We start from the raw sequence: 19,006 nt of genomic DNA, 5'->3' as shown, positions 1-19,006 counted from the left end.
AAAACGGTCCACGACCACCCAGATGACAGTAAAACCCTCAGAGGGGGGAAGGTCAGTTATAAAGTCCATAGCCAAATGTGTCCAAGGAGCACTGGGGACCTCCAAAGGACAAAGCAACCCCGCAGCAGGAGTATGTGAGGACTTAGATCTAGCACATATAGTACATTGGCGCACCCACTTAATGACTTCCTTCTGCCATCCAGGCCACCAAAAACTGCGACCCACCAGTCTCTTGGTCTCAGAGATTCCGGGATGACCTGCCAATCGAGATTCGTGACACTCAACAAACAAATCTCTCCTAAAGGTCCCAGGCACAAACAACCTCCCATGAGGAGTGTTAGATGGGGCATTCTCCTGAGCTTTAAGAATCTCATCTTCCAAAACGGAGTCTAAAGCAGCTATCACAACACCTTCTTGTAGAATGTTTTCCTCTTTCTCAGCACCGACTATGGGAGAAAAACTGCGAGACAAGGCATCCGCCTTAACATTCTTAGTACCAGGGATGTAAGTAACGGAGAAATTAAACCGCGAGAAAAACAGTGCCCACCTAGCCTGACGGGCATTCAGGCGCTTGGCAGCATCAAGATATATCAGATTTTTATGATCCGTAAGAACCTGAACGGGAAATTCCGCACCTTCCAAGAAGTGGCGCCAGTGTTCAAATGCGAGTTTAATAGCCAATAATTCCCGATTACCAATATCGTAATTCAGTTCAGTCTCCGAAAATTTTTTTGAAAAAAAGGCACAGGGATGTAATCCATCCCCGTTATCCTGAGACAATACTGCGCCAACCCCCACAGAGGAAGCATCAACCTCAACCAAAAACGGCTTAGTAACATCAGGCTGCATAAGGATGGGAGCAGAGGTGAACCTCTCCTTGAGATACACAAAAGCTTCAATGGCCTCAGAAGACCACTGAACCGCATCAGCACCTTTCCTGGTGAGATCAGTCAGAGGTTTGACAATAATAGAAAAATTTTTTATGAATTTTCTGTAGTAATTGGCGAAACCCAAAAACCTCTGTATTGATTTCAAACCAATAGGCCTAGGCCATTCCTGCACAGCCTGAACCTTAACCGGATCCATCTCAAAACCTTTGCTGGAGATAATGTAGCCCAAAAAACTAATTCTCTGTACAGCGAACTCACATTTCTCCAGCTTAGCAAAAAGCGAATTGTCCATTAATAACTGTAATACCTCACGCACGCTCCGCCAATGAGACTCCAGATCTGGCGAATAAATCAGAATGTCATCCAAATACACAACCACATTTTTACCGATCAAAGGTCTAAGGATGTCATTAATCAGATTCTGAAAAAATGCAGGAGCATTAGTAAGACCAAAAGGCATAACCAGATTCTCAAAATGACCCACAGGAGTGTTAAAAGCAGTCTTCCATTCATCACCCTCCTTCATGCGCAACAGATTGTATGCCCCCTTAAGGTCAATTTTAGAGAACCACTTGGCCCCCAATAACTGGTTAAACAGATCAGGAATCAATGGCAGTGGGTAAGGATTGCGTACCGTAATTTTGTTAATCTCACGAAAATCCAGACAAGGACGTAAACCGCCGTCCTTTTTTTTTACAAAAAAAAATCCAACCGCCACAGGAGACTTAGAGGGCCTAATGTGACCGGCGGCCAAACTTGTCTGTATGTATTCCTCCAAAGCCTTCCTCTCAGGAATAGTAAGGTTAAATAAACGACTTTTAGGAAGAGTCGCTCCAGGGACAAATTCAATAGAACAATCATAGTCTCTATGGGGAGGCAAAACCTGCGATTCCTTCTCAGAAAAAACTCTCCAAAAATCCTGAATAGGAACAGGCAATTCTCCCCTATCCAAAGCTGCAATACGCCCGTTACAACACTTGTCATAACATTTATGGCTCCAGGATTTAATTTCACTGGTAGACCAATCCAGTACAGGATTGTGAAATTTTAACCAGGGCAATCCCAATATTACTGGAGAAGGCAAGTTATTCAACACTACCAAATCCAATTTCTCATGGTGAACACCATTAATAGTGAGAGGAAATTCACTGACCTTGAGAGTAATATTCTTCAAAGGGGAGCCATCCACAGAAACCACAGCAATGGGGGATGATAAAGGTTCAGGTTTTAAATTGAGTTTTTCCACGAATCCCCCATCAATTACATTCAGTGTAGACCCGCAATCAACAAACACCCGAAATTCCATTAATTTTTCCTGAGCAATCGTGGAAGCAGCTAAAAATACACCCTTGGAATTTAAACAGGCAATACGGGCGTGACTGACCATTTTTTTTTCTTTCTTCATACGAAGCTCACAGCCTTTAATCAAATGACCAGATTTTCCGCAATAGAAGCACAAGCCTTCTGAAAAACGACGGTCTTTTTCTTGAGAGCGAGGTGCCACCGATCCAATCTCCATCGGTTCACCACTGTTAGTACACACATTATCATAACCAGAAACTGACATAGCAGAGGATTTGCTCTCATTAACCCTAGCACGCAGTCTTCTATCCACCCGTATAGCTAATTGCATAGCCTGTTGCAAATCTTCAGGTGTAGGATAAGCAATTAGCAGGTCTTTAACCCTTTCACTGAGCCCAGCAAGAAATAGACTTTTCAGAGCAGAATCGTTCCACCCTGTTTGAGTGGACCAACGACGAAAATGTGTACAATATTTTTCCACATTACCCGATCCTTGTTTTAGACGTCTCAACTCAGTCTCAGCTGATGCGACACGGTCAGGATCATCATATAATAGTCCCAAAGCAGAAAAAAAACTATCCACTGATCTGAAGCATGAATCACTAGGTTGCAAAGAAAAGGCCCACTCCTGAGGCTCTTTGCGCAAAAGTGACATTATGAACCCTACGCGCTGGGATTCATCCCCAGAGGACTTGGGTCTCAAACGAAAATACAATAAGCAAGCATTTTTAAATGAAAAAAATTCTCGGTGTTCACCAAAAAATAAATCCGGCAAACATACCTTAGGCTCCAAGAAATGTGCTCCAGGACAGTTACTCACGTGCTGACGGAGCTCGGCCACCTCCAGAGAGAGTCCCTGCAGGCGATGAGCCAAATCCTGAACCGACACCATGATGGAACAGAAAAATCTTTCCTTAGAGAATTTGCTGGCTGGACTTACTGTTATGTTCTGCTACCAAAGCTAAGGAAAGAGAGGAGATCTGTCCCTACTATAAGACTCAGCTGAATCCCTACGATGTAACAGGGAACCTGATCCTGCGATCAGACCTGCTAAAGTCCTAATCTAGTCTGTACGAAGACCTATAGATGTGGGGAGGGAATCCCTACAAGTACTAAGGACTGGGAGGAATATGGGACACCTCCTAACAGAAATAGTAGCAGACAGACGAACAAACAAAATAGATAGAACATAGAGGTCCGAAGACCAAGCAAACTAACAGAGTTAGATACAGAGCACAGGCTAGCCAGAAAGTAGATATACAATAAAGTCCAGCAAAGCCAGAAGGGCGGAGCAGGATTAAATAGGCCAACAAGGTCATGTGACCAGCAAAGGGAAAAAAAACCTAACAGCAAGGTTCTAACAGCTGGCATGACCAGCCAGTTTGGACGAATGACCCCAGAGTAAGACCCTCTTCAGATCCTGAGCCGCTACAAAGGTCTTACCAGGAGGTAGATGAGACAAGTCAAATGGAGCAACAGTCATTATTCTGGAGGGGTCAAAGATGTGTAGAGGCTCCTCCTCTTGGTCGGTAGACAGGAAAGAGCGGGATAGAGTGTAAGCTTTAATATTCTTGTCTGCCAGGCGATAATGGAGAGTGAAACTAAAACAAGCAAAGAACAAAGACTTTCTGGCCTGACGCGGGTTTAGTCTTTGGGCGGTCTGCAAGTAAGCGAGGTTTTTATGGTCAGTGTAGATGACCACCGAGTGCAGAGCCCCCTCAAGCAAGTAGCGACACTCCTCCAGTGCTAATTTGATGGCCAGCAATTCTCGATATCCTATGGAGTAATTGCGCTCGGACCGAGAAAAGAGTTTGGAGAAGAAGCTGCAGGTCACCATTCGCCCGGACGAGGATTTCTGGGTGAGCACTGCTCCGGTCCCGGAGGAAGAGGTATCACCCTCCAGGAAGAACTGTTTATTGCAATCTGGACGATGTAGCACTGGAGTGGAGGAGAAGGCTTGTTTAAGAGAGACAAAGGCACTTTCCGCCTCAGAAGTCCATTCCTTGGGATTTGCTCCTTTACGGGTGAGAGCAGAGATGGGAGCAGTCCGGGAGGAGAAATGAGGAATGAAGAGGCGGTAATAGTTAGCGAATCCCAGAAACCGCTGAATAACCTTCAACCCCTCAGGTTGGGGCCACTTTAAGACGGCAGACACCTTCTCGGGATCCATCCGCAGTCCGGCCTCAGAGATGATATACCCCAAAAATGGTAGGGAGGTCTGCTCAAAGAGGCATTTCTCGTACTTTGCATACAGGCGATTTTTCCGGAGCCTTAGCAGTACCTGACGAACATCCCTCCGGTGAGAGGGCAGATCAGGGGAGAACACCAAGATGTCGTCCAGGTACACCACCACGCAGGAATACAGGAGATGTCGGAAGATGTCGTTAACTAACTCCTGGAAGACGGCTGAAGTATTACAGAGACTGAAGGGCATCACGTGGTACTCGTAGTGATCATCCTAAGTGTTGAATGCTGTCTTCCACTCGTCTCCCTGGCGAATCCGGACCAGATTGTATGCCCCATGAAGATTGAGCTTAGTGAAGATCTTCGCGCCTTTTATGAGGTCAAACAGCTCCGAGATGAGAGGAAGGGGGTACTTATTTTTGATGGTGATCTGGTTTAGGCCTCTATAGTCAATACATGAACCTGCTCCAGCCAGAGAGGTGGATTTCTGGATAAATCCCCTAGCAAGATTCTCTTCTATGTACTCAGATTCGCTCTAGAGGAGGTGAAGCACCAGGTATTAGGTTGATGGGGCAATCATACGGCCTATGAGGTGGTAGTGTCTCTGCCTCCTGTTTATCAAAGACGTCCGCATATGACCAGTAGGGTGTCGGCAGGCCAGGTAGGTTAGCTGGAGTAGACGGAGGTCGAGCAGGACGAACCGGAACCAGACAGAACTTATGACATTCCTGACCCCAACGGAGCACCTCACCCGAGCTCCAATTCAGGACGGGCTCATGTCTCTGTAACCAAAGCAGGCCAAGCAAAAGGGGATGAGAGAGACCGGACAGTACGTAAAAGGAGATCCTCTCCGAATGTAGCATTCCCACCTGAGGGGTTACAGTCTCAATGACAAAGAAGACAGTCTCAGAGAGAAGCTTTCCATCCACAGAGGAAACCGCTAAAGGATCATCCAGAAGTATGGTAGGAATCTGATATCGCTCCACAACGGCCTGTTGAATAAGGTTCCCAGCGGCTCCGGAATCCAGATAGGCAGTCTCAAAGAAGTGGGTCTCACTACTCGTAACCAAAACGGACAGAGTCAAGTGCAGAGAGGAAGAACTTTTGCCTAGGACAACCTCTCCGAGCGACCCTAGACACTGGAGTTTCCCGGTCTCACCGGACAGGAGCGGATAAGATGCTCTGTACAGTAGAAGCAACTCCCCTCGGCGCGGCGGACCTCCTGGCGAGACTTAACCATCTTAACTTGGTCTATTTGCATAGACTCTGGAGAAGACACTGGAGGGGATGCAGGTTGCGAGACTGGCCTTTGGAAGGTTGGTGCGAGGCGCAGGGGTCTTCTCTCACGGGTCTCCTCCTTAGAACCCTCCTGAAAACGGATGTCGATCCGCGTAGCTAATGACGCCAGGTCGTCAAGAGGGGGACATATGTCACGACCAGCTAGCTCATCCTTGATCCGTCCGGAAAGGTCCTCCCAAAAAGTGGACACCAGAACCTCATTGTTCCAGGCAAGTTCAGATGCGAGGGTGCGGAAACGCTCATCGAACACCTTCCAGAAAGCCGCGAGGAAGGCCTGGAGGTCGGCGGGTTAAGCCACAGAGGGTTAAGCCACGCCAACGCCTCTCCGGTGAGGTGAGAATGCCACGTTGGCCCAGTCGGAGGTGAACTGGTGTGCCAGGAGCTCAAAGTGCAGCGTGCACTGATTTATGAAGACCAAGTTATACGAATTTCTGATTCAAACAATGGACAGTATTTATGAAGACCGACATAGGGCAGGGTCACCACCAAAAGGTGGAGGCGCAGAAAGCCGGGGTCCTAAGCTGGATACCACAGCGCCACTGGGTTTAGGTGCCGCCAGAGCAGGTGCCGCTTGGTTAGAGTCGGACACAGTCGGGGTGGACAGCGCGTCCAGGCAGGAGTTGACTGTCCGCAGATAGGACAGGATAGTATCCTGTTGGGATCTCTGGTGAGAGACCTCTTGGTACAGGTCTGAGAGCAAAGGAGCCTGGTAGCCAACGGATTTCATGGCCTGTGGAAACTTACGGATCCGGGTGGTGGAGCCTCTGTGCTGTGATACAAGGAGGGACCAGAGGGGTGTAACTAAGTGCCTACCCGGACCGAACCTGGCCACACGGCGGCTTAGTCGACTCTGTGAACCAAGGAGGGACCAGGAAGGTGAACCAGGTGCCACTCTGGGACCGACCTTGTGTGAGAGCAGGCGACTCCCACAGGACAGATGGCCGAAGCCGACAGGCACAGCAGATGAGCACGGCTGGTAGACAGGCAGGTGCTGCGGGTAGACAAGCAGGCGGGCACGGCTGACAGACAGGCTGGCGGACACGGCTGATAGACAGACTGGCAGGCACGGCTGATAGACAGGCAGGCGGGCACTGGAACCTGAGGACTGAGGAAAGTGTTAGCACACAAACAACAATCTTGCACATGCACCTCCATTTTGGAAGAGGTGCCTTATGAGGGCAGTCCTTCGACCATTGGCCAGGGACTCTTTAGGACGGCACGCGCCGCCGTTTTAAGAGGGAGGGAGCGTGCACACGCCCTAAGTACAGTGCCCGGGGAACTGCGCGCGGTGCACGCACCCCTTGCAGATGCAGGAGGGGAGCCGGAGGACGCTGGACCGGGACCGCAGCGGTGAGGGGATCGGTGTCTCTGCCCAGCAGGTGTCCATACTCGGTCCCCAGCCGCCACTATTTCTCCCGGTATCGTCTCTGCCTTCCACAAGCACGGGTCCCAAAACATTACCCGTGCCCTCCCCAGTGCACTTACTGGGATGGGCCGCCTAACCACAAACACGTGGTCAAGTGAATGTGGCCAGGGATGGTACGCAGCCAGTCCACACCTTTTTTTGTTGAGTTGTATTTCACCACAGCCATATTCTTTAGCTTGGTGAAAGGACTTGGCGAACCATATCTACTCCAGCTTTCATTTCTCCCAGGAAGTCCTCAAAGGCTGCTTTAACTTGAAATGTGGCCTTTTAGGCTCGTGGAGGCGGAAGCTTTTCACAACATAATGCGGGCGGTGGACGGGTGTCCATACTTTGTCCCCAGCCACCACTATTTCTCCCGGTATCGTCTCCATCTTCCACAAGCACGGGTCCCACAACATTACTCATGCCCTCCCCAGTGCACTTACTGGGAAGGACCACCTAACCATAAACACGTGGACAGGTGAATGTGGCCAGGGACAGTACGGAGCCAGTCCACAGCTTTTTTTGCTGAGAGTTGTATTTCACCACCGCCATATTCTTTAGCTCGGTGAAAGGACTGGCATAGAGGGAAATCGAATCTACTCCGACTGTTATTTCTCCGTCACCAGGTTCCGCCCATTGTCACACACGACCATGCCTTGCTGTATGTTCAGCGGTGAGAGCCACAGATCAGGCTGCTGTGTTACAGCTTTCAACAACTCTGCAGTGCTGGGCAGTTTGTCACCTAAGCATTAAGCATGTTATCTTCAGCACAGCCTGTTGCCGCTTAGCCAAGGCAGTGCTGCAGTGCTTTCAGATTGTGACTGATGTGGTCAATTCGGAGATGGAGGAGGTGCATGAGCTGAACAATGTGATTACATTGAGGTTACATTGGCGACTCTGTTTTTTATACTAAAGAAAGATTCTACTGTTTTTTTTTTTTACGTTAATTTTTAAGACAAATGCATTCACGGGGAAATGTTATTTTAACATTTTACAACCTTATCTGGCAATGTGGTGTGTGACACATCATCAGACACATCCTGTTTCATCTATGATGGAGGGACTCTGAAAGTTACAAAGCCTATTTTTATAGGGCCATCAGGCGGCCCTTACTATTCTTAAAAGGCCAGCAGTCAGCCCTCGCTATTGTTAGAGAGCCATCAGCCGGCTATGCTTTGTTGTTCCCATTATTAACGAGTGGGTCTCCTATACTGTTATTGTGTATGCAAGGGCGAATACCCCTTTGACGAGACATAGAGGAGGGTCTCAGTAAAAAAAATGTTCCCATTATAAAGGAGAGAGTCTCCTATAGTGGTAATGCCCATGCTGTGACTGTAAGTGCTGCCAAAATTTGGGAAAAACCCCACTAAGAATTTAAAGACACATAGAGCAGGGCCACAGTAACAAGTACGACATGTTTCCATTAGAAAGGAGAGGGTCTGCTATACAGTTATAGGGTATGCAGTGAGTCCAACGGCTGACCAATTTTAGGAAAAACCCCACTAAGAATTTAAGACACATAGACCAGGGCCACAGTAACCACAAATTACCATTAGAAAGGAGAGGGTCTCCCATAGTGTTGGCCTATGCAGTGAATGCAAGGGCTGCCAAAAATTGGGAGGCACTCCAATGCCCTTTGGAAGAGACTTAGAGGGCCTCATAAAAAAATGTTCCCATTAGAAAGGAGCGGGTCTCTTATACTTGTAATGCCCATGCACTAAGTGTATGGGTTGACAAACATTTACCCCTGTGGGGTTTTACAGTCATCATAAACACCCTTTAAAAAAATGATGGTGGTGTTGCATCATGGACCACGGTCACTCTGGTGATATGGTGGTGGAGGATGAGGAGAAGGAGGAGGACAAGAGCAAATAGACAAAATCAGGAAGCGTATACCCATGTGTGGGTGTGAAGAGGTGCATGGGAATACACCTCCCAAGAAAAGACACTGGATTTGAGTTTATGTTACGCTGCTATCATTCGGTGGTGTTGAGAAGTCCGGCCCAATCCAGCCCTTGTTCATTTTTATAAGAGTCAGCCTGTCAGCATTTTCAGTTGACAGGCGGATGCACTTATCAGTTATAATTCCACCAGCGGCACTAAAAACCCGCTCTGATAAAACGCTGGCGGCAGGGCAGGCCAGGACCTCCAAGGCGTAGAGAGCCAGTTTATTCCACGTATCCACCTTGGACTTGGATACCCAATAATTCTAAGGCACAGAGGAATTACGGAGGATCTTGGTATGGTCAGCAAGGTACTCCCTCAGCATCTTACCAAACTTTGCACTCCTTGTGAGAGTGCCACGCGCCTCAGGGCCTGTGCGATGGGGGGGACTGAGAAAATTCTCCCAGAACTTTGACAGTGTTCCCCTGCCTCTGCTGGATTGCATTTGTGTCTCCCACGTCTGTACTCCTTGGTTGTCCAACGAACTATGACTTCTGCTGCCAGCGTATTCAAATGGGAATTTTTTTAATAGTTCCGCAACAAGGGCCTTCTGGTACTGCCCCATTTTTGTAGACCTGTCCGACTCAGGAATAAGAGATATAAAGTTCTCCTTGTAGCGTGGGTCTAGAAGTGTCACCAACCAGTAATGACTGTCACCCAAAATTATGAGAACGCTAGGGTCATGGGAAAGGCAGCATAACATAAACTCAGCCATGCATACCAGACTGCAAACAGGCAAGACTTCCGTGTCCTCACCAGGAGGATGAGTGACCATGCTCTCCTCCTCCTCCTCTCTGTTCTTAGACCATCCACGCTGAACAGACGGTATGACAGTTGTGCAGGTAGTACCGTCTATAGCGCTTGAAACTAGCTCCTGTTCTTCCTCCTCCTCTTCCTCATTGTCACCCAATTCACATTGGGATGAGATGAGGCTTGGCTGTGTGTAATCACCCTGTATGGTTCCTTTCTCCATCTCATCGTGCTCCGCCTGCAATGCATGCTCTTTGATCATGAGCAGAGAGCATTTCAGAAGACAGAGAAGCGGGATGGTGATGCTAATTATGGCATCATCACCGCTCACCATCTTGGTGGAGTCCTCAAAGTTTTGGAGGATGGTACAGATGTCTGACATCCATGTCCACTTCTGAGATCTTATGTGTGGAGTCTGAACTGAATACTGACGGCCTTGTTGATGCTGGTACTCAACAACTGCCCTCTTCTGCTCACAAATCCTTCCCAACATCTGCAGTGTAGAGTTCCAACGCGTGGGGACATCACAGATCAGTCGGTGAGCTGGAAGCTGCAAGCGCTGCTGAAACACGGCAAGGGCAGCAGAAGCTGTAGTTAACTTTCTAAAATGGGCACACAGGCGGCGTACTTTGACAAGCAGATCCAGTAGCTCTGGGTAGGATTTGAGAAATCGCTGAACCACGAGGTTAAGCACATGGGCCAGGCATGGTACGTGTGTGAGCTCGCCTCGCCTCAGAGCAGCCACCAGGTTCCGGCCATTGTCACACACGACCATGCCTGGCTGTAGGTTCAGCGGTGTGAGCCACAGATCTGCCTGCTCTTTCAGAGCTGTCCACAGCTCTTCAGCATTATGCGGTTTGTCACCTAAGCATATTAGCTTCAACACAGTCTGTTGCCGCTTGGCTGAGGCTGTGCAGCAGTGCTTCCAGCTTGTGACTGATGTGGTCATTTCGGAGATGGAGGCTGAAGAGGAGGAGGCTGAGGAGCATGAGTTGCAGGAGCAGTAGACTGTGGGGGCAACCCTGATTAACCTAGGGACTGCGATCCTTGGCGTCGGAAGGACATGTTCCATTCCAAGGTCCGACTGGGTCCTGGCTTCCACTATGTTAACCCAGTGTGCCGTCAGCGAGATGTACCAGCCCTGCCCACAAGCACTTGTCAACGTGTCCGTGATTAGGTGGACTTTCCCGGTAACTGCGTTGTTGAGGGCACAGCTAATGTTTTGGGACACGTGCTTGTGTAATGCGGAGATGGCACACCGGGAAAAATAGTGGCGGCTGGCGACCGAGTACCGAGGAATGGCCGCCGCCATCAGGTTGCGGAATGCTTCGGTCTCCACAAGCCTAAAAGGCAACATTTCTAGCGCAAGCAGTCGCGAAATGTGGGAATTTAGTAGTGTGGCTTGTTGGGCGTTGGCTGCGTATTTACGCTTGTGTCCCAAGGACTGGGGTATGGACAGCTGAACGATGCGCTGGGACAAGGACGTGGATGTGTTTCTTGATGCTGCTACTTGAGAGTGTGCAATGACAGGTGCAGGGCAGGAGGCATCTTCGCATGCACCATGGACAGGGGATTGGCTTGCATGCACAACAGTGGAAGAAGCAGTGCTGCCACCCGCAGACACTGTTCCTGGGCCCTGGGGTTCGGCCCACAAAGTCGGGTGCTTTGCTGCCATGAGCCTTATCATGCTGGTGGTGGTCAGCCTGGTTGTTTCGCCACCCCTGCTGATGCTGGCCTGGCAGGTGGTGCAAATAGCCTTTTTGGGGTTATCGGCAGAGTCTTTAAAAAATACCAGACACGGGAAGACCTAACAGTTGTACTGGCAACTTCCTTTGTGTTGGTGTTACGGGGAACGGTTGCCTGCCTTCTTTCTGCGGCCACCACACTGCTTCTTCCTGCCTGTTGGGGTGCTCTGCCTCCCTCCCTCTGTGTGCTGCTCTCCTCGCTCTGCATGTCCTCCTGTCAGGTTGGGTCAGTTACTATATCATCCACCACCTCGTCTTCCACTTCTGCACTGTGGTCCTCCTCCTGACTTTCTGGCAATTGTGTCTCATCATCGTCCACTTCTTGGGACACTTTCCCACCGTCGCGTTCGTGTGACCGTGGCTGCTCAAATATTTGGGCATCGCTACATGCGATCTCCTCTTGCTCCGCTTCAAGTGGACCGGGCGAGAGGCCCGAATCTATAAATGGAAAAGTGAACAGCTCTTCGGAGTGTCCAAGTATGGGATCAGTTGTCTTGTCCATTTTAAATGGAGGACAATATCTTCCACGCTCACTACAAATCACTGAATTTGGAGCGAACTTATATGTGATCTGTGTGACGGTCAAACCACAGTTTTAAATACCTGGCCTGTAGGTAAATATTTTGAACAGCAAACTGGTGTCAATTACTTCACTGACACATTGAATCAAATTTTTTATGGAAGTCAGAAATGGCAGTATTTTCTGAAAACGTATATGTGATCCGTGTGACGGACAAACCACAGTTTCAAATACCTGGCCTGTAGGTATCAATTTTGAACCGCAAACTGGTGTCAATTACTTCACTGACACACTGAAACAAATTTTTAATGGAGGTCAGAAATGGCAGTATTTTCTGAAAACGTATATGTGATCCGTGTGACGGAGAAAACACAGTTTTCAATACCTGGCTTGTAGGTAACTATTTTGAACAGCAAACTCATGTCAATTGCTTCACTGACACACTGAAACAAATTTTTAATGGATGCCAGAAATGGCAGTATTTTCAGCGCAATTATATGTGATCTGTGTGACGGACAAACCACAGTTTTAAATAGCTGGATTTTTAGCTCTGTAATATGGAAAGGACCTCGCTGTATTCTGCAGTGCCAACAAGCAAATGGCGCAGAACAACGGTGTTCTCTGGATTGATTTTTAAGCAAATAATGAGGATTAAGATCCAAAGAAAAGTATTCCTGGCCCCTGAGACCTGGGCCTATGTCTAGAAATATCTAACAGCAGCAGACATAACTGGATTGGAGCCTCTTGTGCTATGTGCACTGCAGTCTGCTATATACCCAGCCTGCCTGCCTATATACACTGCCTGCCTAATATCTTTGCAGATGGATTAGTCCTCAGAAGGACTGTTTGTTGAGATGGATATGTGTCTCTAATATAGTTTGGTATACCTACACTAACTAGAAACAAGCAAATCTCTCGCCAGCTCAGCAGCACCTCTCTCTACACTGTCTGATTCCGGAGTGACTGTGACGAGCATGGCAGCGCAAGGTCTGATATAGACCTGATGACGCTGTGTGGCCAGCCAATCCAACATGGCTACTGCACTACAGTGAATGGCAGGCAATCACTGCATGTTCATTGGCACTGTAAAGAGCGCCAAACATGCAGGGAGGAGACCCGAGCTCCCGCCGAGCAACCCCGGAAATACTCGGGGAGATGCTGGGGCGAGCACCGAGCATGAGCGAGCATGCTCGCTCATAACTAAAGCTGGCTGCTGCCGCACAGCTAGATAAAAGCCAGGAGTAAAAGTCAGGAGCCCATTATGACACGTGCAAAGTCTGTTCCATTCTTCCATTATTCCATTGTCCCATTGTTAAGGGGCAATGGAACAATGGGACAATGGAATAATGCAAGAATGGAAGAATGGAACAGACATTGCACATGTCATAATGGGCTCCTGGCTTTTATCTGGCAATGCTGCAGCAGCCAGCTTCAGTCTGTAGGGAGCCTACAGACTGGGAAGCAGGGGGGACCGCTGCTCGTTTGTTCATTAATTAGTTATCCTCTCTAGCCCCCCAGTCTTGAGGTGCATGGGACATTGGGGGGGGGGGGGGATGTGTTAAAATAGGCTTACTTATACAGATTAAAAACTTGTGGGGTGCATCTGCAACAAGCAATATAGTTGTGGGTTTTAAGATGTCTATTGAAGAACAACATGTCTTCCTAAGGGGAATCTTTGTCCCTCTCCCTACAACGGGTGCCTTCTTGGGGCCAGGGTGCAGCCATAGTCCAAAACCAATTCAGATAATCGCATCTTTTCTTACCAGTTTAATACCGGATACGTCCCCTATACGTCCACCTATTTTCACACATTTTCCTCTCCTCTCCCCCCTAATGTCCCACGAGCCTCAAGACCGGGAAGGGTGGGGGTAGAGAGGGTAACTAATTATTGAACAAAAGAGCAGCAGTCCCCACTGCTTCCCAGTCTGTAGGCTCCCTACAGACTGAAGCTGGCTGCTGCAGCGCACTTGGATAAAAGACAGGAGCTCATTAGGACATGTGCAATGTCTGTTCCATTCTTCCATTCTTGCATTATTCCCCTGTCCCATTGTTACGGGGAAATGTAACAATGGGACAATGGAAACATGCAACAATGCAAGAATAGAAGAATGGAACAGACATTGCACTTGTCATATTGGGCTCCTGGCTTTTATCTGTCAGTGCTGCAGCAGCCAGCTTTATACCACAAAAAGAGAGAATGGAGCTTTTGTTTAAAGATAAAAAATGTATAAATTTTATTGACACAGAATATGAGACAAAACAAGACACATAATAAAAAGACATGTGCAAGAGGGCTAGGATCAATAGCAGCGAATACTGGCAGTACTAGGGGGGGATGGGGATTACAGAGGGATACATGCCAAAATGGTAGTCATACATCAATAAATATAGCTTGCACCCATGAATCCCCTAGATCCCTCACTGTGGCAGTAAGACTCCACAGAGTAGAGCCCTGCAAATAGACTGTGGATTATGGCAGTATTCAATTAAAGTCAGACACTAATAAATATGTCAGCCATAAAAGTCCAGTAAACAAGAGAAAAAAGGAACCCCCCATTGGGGCATATAGAAAAAAACACAGTAGAGGAGGATGACAAGCAGCAATGCTTACCCTAGGCCAGTATATCAACAAATAGAAGGGAAAAGCCGCTTCCCAACGCGCGTTTCGCGTGTAAACTGATCGGCTTTCTCAAGGGAAGGTATGGTAGTGTGGAGACAGGACCTTAAAATACATCAGGTGGGAGGTCAGGTGGTGCACCACGTGACCGTCAAGCAGCCAATAACATCCATAATACGGCGCATGCGCAGTGGAACGAGCAGGTCCCGCAGCTGCAACACGGCAGTCACTTCTGGGAGTACGCAGCAAGAGGCTGCATAATCACAGAAGGGAAGACGCCGGGCGCAGCTGAACGGGGCAAGGTCGCGCCACACGCACGCGCACAGAATGTGGGTAGCAACATAACATAGGGTGCATTTAAAGACACAGAACATAAATGCCACTCTATGAATGGAGTACATAGATATGTTGTGTGCTATAAGGCAATAAGGCAATGTTGTGTGCTATAAGGCAATATGCCTTTGGGATTTCTTGTTGCAGCAGCCAGCTTTAGTCTGTAAGGAGAATACAGACTGGGAAGCAGGGGGGACGGCTGCTTGTTTGTTCATTAATTAGATATCCTCTCTAGCACTCCCCCCCCCCCAGTCTTGAGGTGCATGGGACATTGGAGGGGGGAGAATGTATGAAAAAGGTGGACTTATGCAGATTAAAAACATGTGGGGTGCATCTGAAACGAGTAGTATAGTTGTGGGTTTTAAGGTGTCTATTGATGAACATGTCTTCCTAAGTGGAGTCTTTGTCCCTATCCCTACAATGGGTGCCTTCTTGGGGCCAGGGTGCAGCCATAGGCCAAAACCAATTCAGGTAATCGCTTCTCGGCCTTTTGGCTAAGATTAAGTGTAGTATCTTTTTTTATCAGTTTAATACCTGATACGTCCCCTATACGTCCACCAATTTTCACACATTCTCCTCTCCCCCTTAATGTCCCAAGCGCCTCAAGACCGGGAAGGGTGCGGGGCAAAGAGGGTAACTAATTATTGATCAAACATGCAGCAGTCCCCCCTGCTTCCCAGTCTGTAGGCTCCCTAAAGACTGAAGCTGGCTGCTGCAGCATTGCCCGATAAAAGCCAGGAGCCCATTATGACACGTGCAATGTCTGTTCCATTCTTTCATTCTTGCTCTATTCCATTGTCCTATTATTAGGCGGCAATGGAACAATGGGAAAATGGAATAATGCAAGAATGGAACAGACATTGCACGTGTCATAATGGGCTCCTGGCTTTTATCGGGCAATGCTGCACTGCAGCAGCCAGCTTCAGTCTGTAGGGAGCCTACTGACTGGGAAGCAGGTGGGACCGCTGCACGTTTGTTCATTAATTAGTTACCATCTCTACCCCCCTCTCCCGATCCTGAGGTGCGTGGGACATTGGGGGGGGGGGGATAATGTGAAAATAGGTGGACTTATGCAGATTAAAAATGTGTGGGGTGCATCTGCAACAAATAGTATTGTTGTGAGTTTTAAGGTGTCTATTGATGAACAACATGTCTTCCTAAGGGGAGTCTTTGTCCCTATCCCTACAATGGGTGCCTTCTTGGGGCCAGGGTGCAGCCGTAGGCCAAAACAAATTCAGGTAATCACTTCTCGGCCTTTTGGCTAAGATTAAGTGTAGTATATTTTCTTATCAGTTTAATACCTGATACGTGCCCTATACGTCCACCTATTTTCACTCATTCTCCTCTCCCCCCTAATGTCCCAAGCGCCTCAAGACCGGGAAGGGTGGGGTGTAGAGAGATTAACTAATTATTAAACAAATGAGCAGCGGTCCCCCCTGCTTCCCAGTCTGTAGGCTCCCTACAGACTGAAGCTTGCTGCTGCAGCGCACCTGGATAAAAGACAGGAGCTCATTAGGACATGTGCAATGTCTGTTCCATTCTTGCATTATTCCATTTTCCCATTGTTAGGGGGCAATGGAACAAGAATGAAAGAATGGAACAGACATTGTACATGTCATAATGGGCTCCTGGCTCTTATCTGGCAGTGCTGCAGCAGCCAACTTCAGTCTGTAGAGAGCCCACAGACTGGGATGCAAGGGGGACCGTTGCTAGTCTGTTCATTAATTAGTTATCCTCTCCCCCCCCCACCCAGTTTTGAGGTGCATGGGACATTGGGGGAGGGGCAGAATGTGTGAAAATAGGTGGACTCATGCAGATTAAAAACGTGTGGGTTGCATCTGCAACAAGCAGTATAGTTGTGGTTTTTAAGGTGTCTATTGATGAACAACATGTCTTCCTAAGGGGAGTCTTTGTTCCTGTCCTTACAATGGGTGCATTCTAGGGGCCAGGGTGCAGCCATAGGCCAAAACCAATTCAGATAATAGCTTCTCAGCCTTTTGGCTAAGATCAAGTGTAGTATCTTTTCTTATCAGTGTAATACCTGATACGTCCCCTATACGTCCACCTATTTTCACACATTCTCCTCTCCTCTCTCCCCTAATGTACCATGCGCCTCAAGACCGTGAAGGGTGCGGGGTAGAGAGGGTAACTAATTATTGAACAAATGAGCAGCGGTCCCCCCTGCTTCCCAGTCTGTAGGCTCCCTACAGACTGAAGCTGGCTGCTGCAGCACAGCTAGATAACACCCAGGATTCCATAATGACACGTACAATGTCTGTTCCATTCTTGCATTATTCCATTGTCCCTTTGTTAGAGGGCAATGGAACACTGGGACAATGGAATAATGCATGAATGGAAAAATGGAACAAACATTGCGCATGTCATAATGGGCTCCTGGCTTTTATCTGGCAGTGCTGCAGCAGTCAGCTTCAGTCTGTAGGGAGCCTACAGACTGGGAAGTAGGGGGGGATTGCTGCTCGTTTGTTCATTAATTAGTTATGCTCTCTACCCCCCTCCCAGTCTAGAGGCGCGTGGAATATTGGGGGGGCAGAATGTGTGAAAATAGATGGACTTATGGAGATTAAAAATGTGTGGGGTGTATCTGCAACAAGCAGTATAGTTGTGGGTTTTAAGGTGTCTATTGATGAACAACATGTCTTCCTAAGGGGAGTCTTTGTCCCTATCCTTACAATGGGTGCCTTCTTGGGGCCATGGTGCAGACATAGGCCAAAACCAATTCAGGTAATCGCTTCTTGGCCTTTTGGCTAAAATCAAGTGTAGTATCTTTTCTTATGAGTTTAATACCCTATAGAACAGGTGGGATAGACGAATGCTGGGCTCTGCTATCTCCTACAACCCCATAGAGAATGAAAGGAGCAGAGGTAGGATATAAGGGATAGGTGAGTGCCGGGCTCTGCTATCTCCTACAACCCCATAAAGGATGAATGGAGCAGAGGTAGAACATGAGGGATAGGTGAGTGCTGGGCTCTGCTATCTCCTACAGCGCCATAGAGAATGAAATGATCAGATGTAGAACATGAGGGATAGGCGAGTGCTGGGCTCTGCTATCTCCTACAGCCCCATAGAGAATGAAATGAGCAGATGTAGAACATGAGGGATAGGTGAGTGCTGGGCTCTGCTATCTACTACAGCTCATAGAGAATGAAATGAGCAGATGTAGAACATGAGGGATAGGTGAGTGCTGGGCTCTGCTATCTACTACAGCTCATAGAGAATGAAAAGAGCAGAGTTGGAACATGAGGGATAGGTGAGTGCTGGGCTCTCCTATCTCCTACAGCCCCATAGAGAATGAAAAGAGCAGAGGTAGATCAGGTGGGATAGGTGAGTGCTGGGCTCTGCTATCTCCTACAACCCCATAGAAAATGAAAAGAGCATAGGTAGAACATGAGGGATGAGTGAGTGCTGGGTTCTGCTATCTACTACAGCTCATAGAGAATGAAAAGAGCAGAGGTGGAACATGAGGGATAGGTGAGTGCTGGGCTCTCCTATCTCCTACAGCCCCATAGAGAATGAAAAGAGCAGAGGTAGATCAGGTGGGATAGGTGAGTGCTGGGCTCTGCTATCTCCTACAACCCCATAGAAAATGAAAAGAGCATAGGTAGAACATGAGGGATGAGTGAGTGCTGGGCTCTGCTATCTCCTACAGCCCATAGAGAATGAAAAGAGCAGAGGTAGAACATGAGGGATAGGTGAGTGCTAGGCTCTGCTATCTCCTACAGCCCATAGGGAATGAAAAGAGCAGAGGTAGAACATGAGGGATAGGTGAGTGCTGGGCTCTGCTATCTCCTACAGCCCATAGAGAATGAAAAGAGCAGAGGTAGAGCAGGTATAATAGGTGTATGCTGGGTTCTGCTATCTCCTACAGCCCATAGAGAATGAAAGTAGCAGAGGTAGTACATGAGGGATAGGTGATTGCTGGGCTCTGCTATCTCCTAAAACCCCATAGAGAATGAAAGGAGCAGAGGTAGAGCAGGTGGGATAGACGAGTGCTGG

The 19,006-nt window shown here is 48.2% G+C and overlaps 4 pseudogenes; all 4 read left to right on the top strand.

The window, feature by feature from the left end:
• The first annotated feature begins 15,466 nt into the window (after nucleotides 1-15,466).
• Nucleotides 15,467-15,578, top strand: LOC141152775 (U2 spliceosomal RNA; annotated as a pseudogene).
• Nucleotides 15,579-16,233: 655 nt separating this feature from the next.
• Nucleotides 16,234-16,332, top strand: LOC141152770 (U2 spliceosomal RNA; annotated as a pseudogene).
• Nucleotides 16,333-16,973: 641 nt separating this feature from the next.
• LOC141152801 (U2 spliceosomal RNA) lies at nucleotides 16,974-17,074 on the top strand (annotated as a pseudogene).
• Nucleotides 17,075-17,737: 663 nt separating this feature from the next.
• LOC141152796 (U2 spliceosomal RNA) lies at nucleotides 17,738-17,854 on the top strand (annotated as a pseudogene).
• Nucleotides 17,855-19,006: the final 1,152 nt, after the last annotated feature.

The sequence above is a fragment of the Phyllobates terribilis genome, unplaced genomic scaffold, assembly GCF_046119375.1.
Source record: "Phyllobates terribilis strain yellow unplaced genomic scaffold, ASM4611937v1 Scaffold_6__1_contigs__length_29720123, whole genome shotgun sequence".
NCBI lineage: Eukaryota > Metazoa > Chordata > Amphibia > Anura > Dendrobatidae > Phyllobates > Phyllobates terribilis.
Note: the sequence above shows the minus strand (reverse complement) of the source record. Positions and strands in the feature narration are given on the sequence as shown.